This window comes from Somniosus microcephalus, unplaced genomic scaffold (assembly GCF_052327205.1).
Source record: "Somniosus microcephalus isolate GS21.2 unplaced genomic scaffold, FLI_Smic_1.0 unresolved_chr8, whole genome shotgun sequence".
NCBI lineage: Eukaryota > Metazoa > Chordata > Chondrichthyes > Squaliformes > Somniosidae > Somniosus > Somniosus microcephalus.
In genome coordinates, this window is record NW_028225186.1 from 29,486,810 (window position 1) to 29,493,764 (window position 6,955).

Genomic DNA, 6,955 nt, shown 5'->3' on the forward strand with positions numbered 1-6,955 from the left:
CATCCTCTCTGCCTGCCCATTAGAGGAGGGGTGATAGGGCGCTGTGTTCACGTGGCGGACACAGCTTCTGCCTGCAAAAGCCTTGAACTCCACTGACGTGAACGCAGCTCCATTGTCCAAACCAGCACGTCGGGGACCCCATGAGTGGCAAACAGCAAACGCAACGCATTGATCACTGCACTGGATGTCATGGAGCTCATGATAGCCACCTCCAGCCACTTCGAATGAGAATCCACCACTATCAGAAAGACCTTCCCCTGAAATGGCCCTGCAAAGTCAATGTGGAGACTTGACCATTTACGAGTGGTCCACTCCCAGGGGTGAAGGGGAGCCTTGGATGGGCTATGGCGAGTTAGCTGACATGTCGCACAGCTCTTTACCTCCACCTCCACGTCTCAGTCCAACCCCGGCCACCAGACGTAGCTTCTCGCCAATGCCTTCATGTGCACAATCCCAGGGTGTGAGTCATGCAGCATTTTCAGCACCTCCTCTCTTGCGGCAGCAGGAACCACCACACGGCTTCCCCAGAGCACGCAGCTCTTGTGTGCAGACATTTCATGGCGCTTCTGAACGAAGGGCTTGAAATGCTCCTCCTGGACCTCGGAGGGCCAGCCATGCAGCAGCCAGCATGGCACCCGTGAAAAGACTGGATCTTTCTGTGTGAGGCTGCCAATCCGCTGGGCATGGAGTGGGGCCTCCGGAACCTCTTCCAGTAGCAGCACCTCCAGGGGTGGTGGCGTCTCAGCCATCGGCCGCTTCAAAGGCAAGAGACTCAGAGAATCAGCATTAGCCAGCATCTTCCCAGGCCTGTAGCAAAGTTCAGAACTGTAGGCCCCCAACATCAGACACCACCGAAGCATACGCGGTGATATCATCTGGGGCATGGGCTTGGAGTGATGCAGGAGCCCCAAGAGTGGCTTATGGTCTGTGTAGATGATGAACTGTCTCACTAACAGGTACTGGCTGAACTTCTTTACCCCAAATATGATGGCTAGGGCCTCCTTGTCAATGTGGGCGTAATTACGTTCTGTTGTTGAGAGTGTTCTTGAGGCAAAACTGATCGGCGCTTCCCAGCCATCTGGCTCTATGTGACCCAACAGAGCTCCCAACCCGTATGGTGAGGCATCACACACCAACACCAATGGCTTGTTTTCATCATAGTGTGCCAGAACCTTATCTGCTTGTAGCAGTTCCTTAGCCTGTCTGTAGGCTGTTTCATGAGCTGAGGTCCAGTTCCACACTGTTGCTTGGTCTAACAGCTTGTGCAGTGGCTCTAAGATTGTGGCTTTGCCCTTGAGAAAACAACTGTAGAAGTTTAACAGTCCGAGGAATGCTTGCAGTTTGGTCTTGTTCTTGGGGTTGGGAGCGCTCCTGATAGCCTCCACCTTCTCCATAGTCGGATGCACCCCGTCTTTGTCCACTCGGAATCCCAAGAACTCCACCCCATCTACAGCGAACACACATTTCTCCATCTGAAGGCCTAGTCCTACCTCAGCCAGCCGGCATAGTACGTCCTGCAGCCGCTCATCATGGGCTTTCTGTGTCTTGCCTGTAATCAGTATGTGATACAAGTAAGGCTGAACTCCCGGAGCACCAGCCAACAGGGTGTCCATGAACCCCTGAAAGATTGCCACAGCCGTAGACACCACAAACTGCAGCCTTGTGGCTCGGTAAAGTCCTCTGTGGGTGTTGATTGTCAACAGCTCGGCTGACTCTTCATCCCTGACCAGTTGCTGGTATGGTTGCTTGAGATCCAGCTTGGTGAACAGAGTGCCTCCAGCCAGTGTTGAAAACAACTCTGTAACTGTTGGTAAGGGATACACATCTGGTAACACAGCAGTATTAACCATACATCTGTAATCTCCACAGATTCGCAGGCCCCCATCCTTCTTTGCAATGGGCACGAAAGGGGTGGCCCAACGGAAGTTCTTCATAGAAACATAGAAGATAGGAGCAGGAGTAGGCCATTCGGCCCTTCGAGCCTGCTCCGCCATTCAATGAGATCATGGCTGATCATCCAAATTCAGTACCCTGTCCCTGCCTGCTCCCCATATCCCTTGATCCTTTTAGCCTTAAGAAATATATCCAACTCCTTTTTGAATATATTAAATAACTGGCCTCCACCGCCCTCTGTGGCAGAGAATTCCGCAGGTTCAGCACTCTCTGGGTGAAGAAATTCCTCCTCATTTCAGTCCTAAATGGCTTACCCCTCATCCTTAGACTGTGACCCCTGGTTTTGGACTCCCCGGCCATCATAAACATCCTTCCTGCATCTAGTCTGCCCAGGCCTGACAGAATTTTATATGTTTCGATGAGATCCCCTCTCAATCTTCTAAACTCCAGTAAGTATAAGCCCAATCGACACAATCTCTCCTCATACGTCATTCCTGCCATCCCAGGTATCAGCCTGGTGAATCTTCGCTGCACTCATTCCATGGCAAGAACGTTCTTCCTCAGGTAAGGCGACCAAAACTGCACACAATACACAAGGTGCGGTCTCACCAAGGCCCTGTACAACTGTAGCAAGATATCCTTTTTCCTGTGCTCGAACCCCCTTGCTACGAAGGCCAACATACCATTTGCCTTCCTAACCGACTGCTGCACCTGCATGCTTACCTTCAGCGACTGGTGCACAAGAACACCCAGGTCTCTTTGCACTTCCCCTTCTCCCAATCTATTGCCATTCAAATAATAATCTGCGTTCCTGTTTTTGCCACCAAAGTGGATAACCTCACATTTATCCACATTATAATGCATTTGCCATGTTTCTGCCCAATCACCCAAACTGTCCAAATCGTACTGGAGTTTCTTGACATCCTCCTCACAGCTTACCCTCCCACCCAGCTTTGTGTCGTATGCAAATTTGGAGATATTACATCCAATTCCCTCGTCCAGATCATTAATATATATTGTGAACAGCTGGAGTCCTAGGATCGATCCTTGCGGCACCCCACTAGTCACTGCCTGCCACTCGGAAAACGACACGTTCATTCCAACTCTCTGCCTTCTGTCCACCAACCAGTTCTCTATCCAAGTCAATACCTTGCCCCCAATCCCATGTGCCTTAATTTTGCACGCTAATATCTTATGTGGGACCTTATCGAAAGTCTTCTGAAAGTCCAAATACACCACATCCACTGGTTCTCCCTTATCTACTTTACCAGTTACATCCTCAAAAAATTCCAGTAGATTAGTCAAGCATGATTTACCTTTTGTAAATCCATGTTGACTTTGTCCGATCCTGTCACTGCTTACCAAGTGCTCTGCTATTACATCTTTAATAATAGATTCTAGCATTTTCCCCACTATCGATGTCAGGACTATAATTCCCCGCTTTTGCTCTACCACCTCTTTTGACTAGTGGGGTATCATTAGCTATCCTCCAATCCATGGGTACTGTTCCAGAGTCTATCGAGTTCTGGAAGATGACCAGCAATGCGTCTACTATTTCTAGGGCCACTTCCTTAAGTACCCTGGGATGTAGATTATCAGGCCCTGGGGATTTATCAGCCTTCAGTCCCATCAATTTTCCTAACACCATTTCCCTACAAATACTGATTTCTTTCAGTTCTACCCATTCATCAGGCCCTATGTTCCCCGACATCTCTGGGAGGTTATTTGTGTCCTCCTTTGTGAAGACAGAAACAAAGTATGAATTTAGTTGGTCTGCTATTTCTTTGTTTCCCATTATAAATTCCCCTGATTCTGGCTGCAAGGGACCTACGCTTGACTTCACCAATCTTTTTCTCTTCACATATCTATAAAAGCTTTTACAGTCAGTTTTTATGTTCCCCACAAGCTCACTCTCATATTCTATTTTCCCTTTCTTAATTAATCCCTTTGTCCTCCTTTGTTGAATCCTAAACTGCTCCCAATCCCCAGGATTATTGCTTTTTCTGGCCAATTTTTATGTCGTCCCCTTGGATCTTATGCTATCCCTAATTTCCCTTGTTAGCCACGGTTGAGTCACCTTTTTTGTTTTATTTTTATGCCAAACTGGAATGAACAAATTCTGTAGCTCATCCATTCGGTCTTTGAATGTTTGCCATTGCCTATCTACCATCAACCCTTTGAGTGCCATTCCCCAATCAATCCTACCCAACTCGCTCCTCAGACCAGCGTAGTTTCCTTTATTTAAATTGAGGACCCTAGTCTCTGAGTCAACTACTTCATTCTCCATCTTAATGAAGAATTCGATCATATTATGATCGCTCAGACCCAAGGGGCCTCGTACAACAAGATTGCTAATTAATCCTTTCTCGTTACGTAATACCCAGTCTAAGATGGCCTGATCTTTGGTTGGTTCCTCGACATATTGGACCGGGAAACCATCCCGTAAACACTCCAGGAATTCCTCCTCCAGAGTATTGTTACTAATTTGGTTGGCCCAATCTATATGTAGATTAAAGTCACCCATGATGACTGCTGTGCCCTTATTGCACGCTTCTTTAATTTCCCTTTTCGTGCCATCCCCAACCTCCGCCTTACTGTTGGGAGGTCTATATACCACTCCCACTAATGTTTTTTTCCCCTTAGTATTTCTCAATTCTACCCATACAGATTCCACATCATCAGAGCTAATATCCTTCATTACAATTGTATTAATCCCTTCTTTAACCAGTAATGCTACCCCACCTCCCTTTCCTTTTTGCCTATCTTTCCTGAATATCGAATACCCCTGGATGTTGAGTTCCCAGTCTTGGCCATCCTTGAGCCACGTTTCCGAAATCCCAACCAAATCATATTCATTTACCTTTATTTGCGTAGCCAATTCGTCCACCTTATTACAAATGCTCCTCGCATTAAGACACAAAGCCTTCAGGCTTGTTTATTTAACGCTCTTAGACCTATTAGAATTATTATTTACTGTGGCTACATTTGATTTAAACCATTGATTTCTCTGACTGCCACTTCTGTTTTCCTCCTTCCTATCTGTTGCTTTTAACCCTGTTTCCCTTTCCTCTGTCTCCCTGCTCAGGTTCCCAAACCCCTGACATTTTATTTTAAACCCCCCCCGAACAGTGCTAGCAAACCTCCCCGCAAGGATATTTGTCCCGCTCTGGTTCAGGTGCAACCCGTCCTACTTGTACAAGTCCCACCTTCCCCAGAAGCAGGCCCAGTGATCCAGGAAACTAAAGCCCTCCCTCCTGCACCAACTCTTTAGCCACGCATTCATCTGCTCTATCCTCCTATTCCTATACTCACTAGCACGTGGCACCGGGAGTAATCCAGAGATTACAACCTTTGAGGTCCTGCTCTTTAATCTGCTACCTAGCTCCCTAAATTCTTGCTGCAGGACCTCATCCCTCTTCCTACCCATGTCATTGGCCCCAATGTGATCCACGACCTCTGACTGTTCACCCTCCCCCTTCAGAATGCCCTGCAGCCGTTCAGTGACATCCTTGACCCTGGCACCAGGGAGGCAACAAACCATGCTGGAGTCACGTCTATGGCCACAGAAACGCCTATCTGTTCCCCTTACGATAGAATCCCCCGCCACTATTGCTCTTCCACTCTTTTTCCTCCCTTCCTGAGCAGCAGAAGCACCCCTGGTGCCGTGAAGTTGGCTGCTGCTGCCTTCCTCTGGTAAGTCATCCCCCTCAACAGTATCCAAATCGGTATACCTGTTTGAGAGGGGGATGGCCACAGAGGTCCCCTGCACTACCTGCCTGCCTCTACTGCTCTGCCTGATGATCACTCATTTCCCTTCTGCCTGTGCAGCCCTTACCTGCGGTGTGACCACCTCATCAAACGTGTTATCCACGACCCTCTCAGCATCGTGAATGCTCCAAAGCCCATCCATCCACAGCTCCAGCACCGCAATGCAGTCTGCTAGTAACCGCAGCTGGATGCATTTCTGGCACACGTGGTCATCAGGGACACCGGCAGTCTCCCTGAATTCCCACATAGAGCAAGAGGAGCATAACACGGGGCTGGGCACTCCTGGCATGACTTACCCTTTAATTAATTTAAATAAATTCATTATCGAAAATTAAAGGTAAACTCTAAGGCACTTGTATCGTTTACCAACAGCCCCCGCTACACCAGAAAAGACCTTAGCAACTATAAACCACAGAGTTAAAGTTTAAAAAAGAGAAATACACCAACCAATCACTTGCCTGCTCCCTGGTGACGTCACACTCTGATTACTTTTTACCTCTCTCCCCGCATCTGAGTTGGTCGGGCCTCGCCTCGCTCTTCCTTTTATACCCGGCCTCGGTGCTCTCCTGGTCCGATCTGGTCGGGCCTCGCCTCACTCCTCCTTTTATACCCGGCCTCGGTGCTCTCCTGGTCCGATCTGGTCGGGCCTCGCCTCGCTCCTCCTTTTATACCCGGCCTCGGTGCTCTCCTGGTCCGATCTGGTCGGGCCTCGCCTCGCCCCTCCTTTTATACCCGGCCTCGGTGCTCTCCTGCTCCGATCTGGTCGGGCCTCGCCTCGCTCCTCCTTTAATACCCGGCCTCGGTGCTCTCCTGGTCCGATCTGTTCGGGCCTCGCCTCGCTCCTCCTTTTGTACTCCGCCTCAGTGCTCTCCTGGCAAGAGAACCCCTTGGTTCACCAGCTTATCCAGGGCCTCATCCACGTTCTTGCGCAACGCAAAAGGAACTGGTCGCGCCTTGAAGAACTTAGGCTCTACCCCGGGTCCACTTCGATTGAGACTGACGGTCCCCGACAGGCCCCAAAATCAACAAAAACCTCTTCACAGTTCTCCAACATAGGCATTATGGGCTGTCGCTGCACCGTGTTTACTCCTGTCACTTCAATACCGAGGGGCTCAAACCAATCTCTGCCCAGCAGGCTTGTGCCCTGCCCCGCCACCACATAAAGTGGAAGTGTGTCCTTGACTGCCTGATACTTAACTTCCACATGAATCATACCCAGCACCTGGAGTTGAGCTTGGGAACACTGCCGTAGCACGCCATTGACCTGAGCCATCGCCGGGGGTTCACTTGGCCA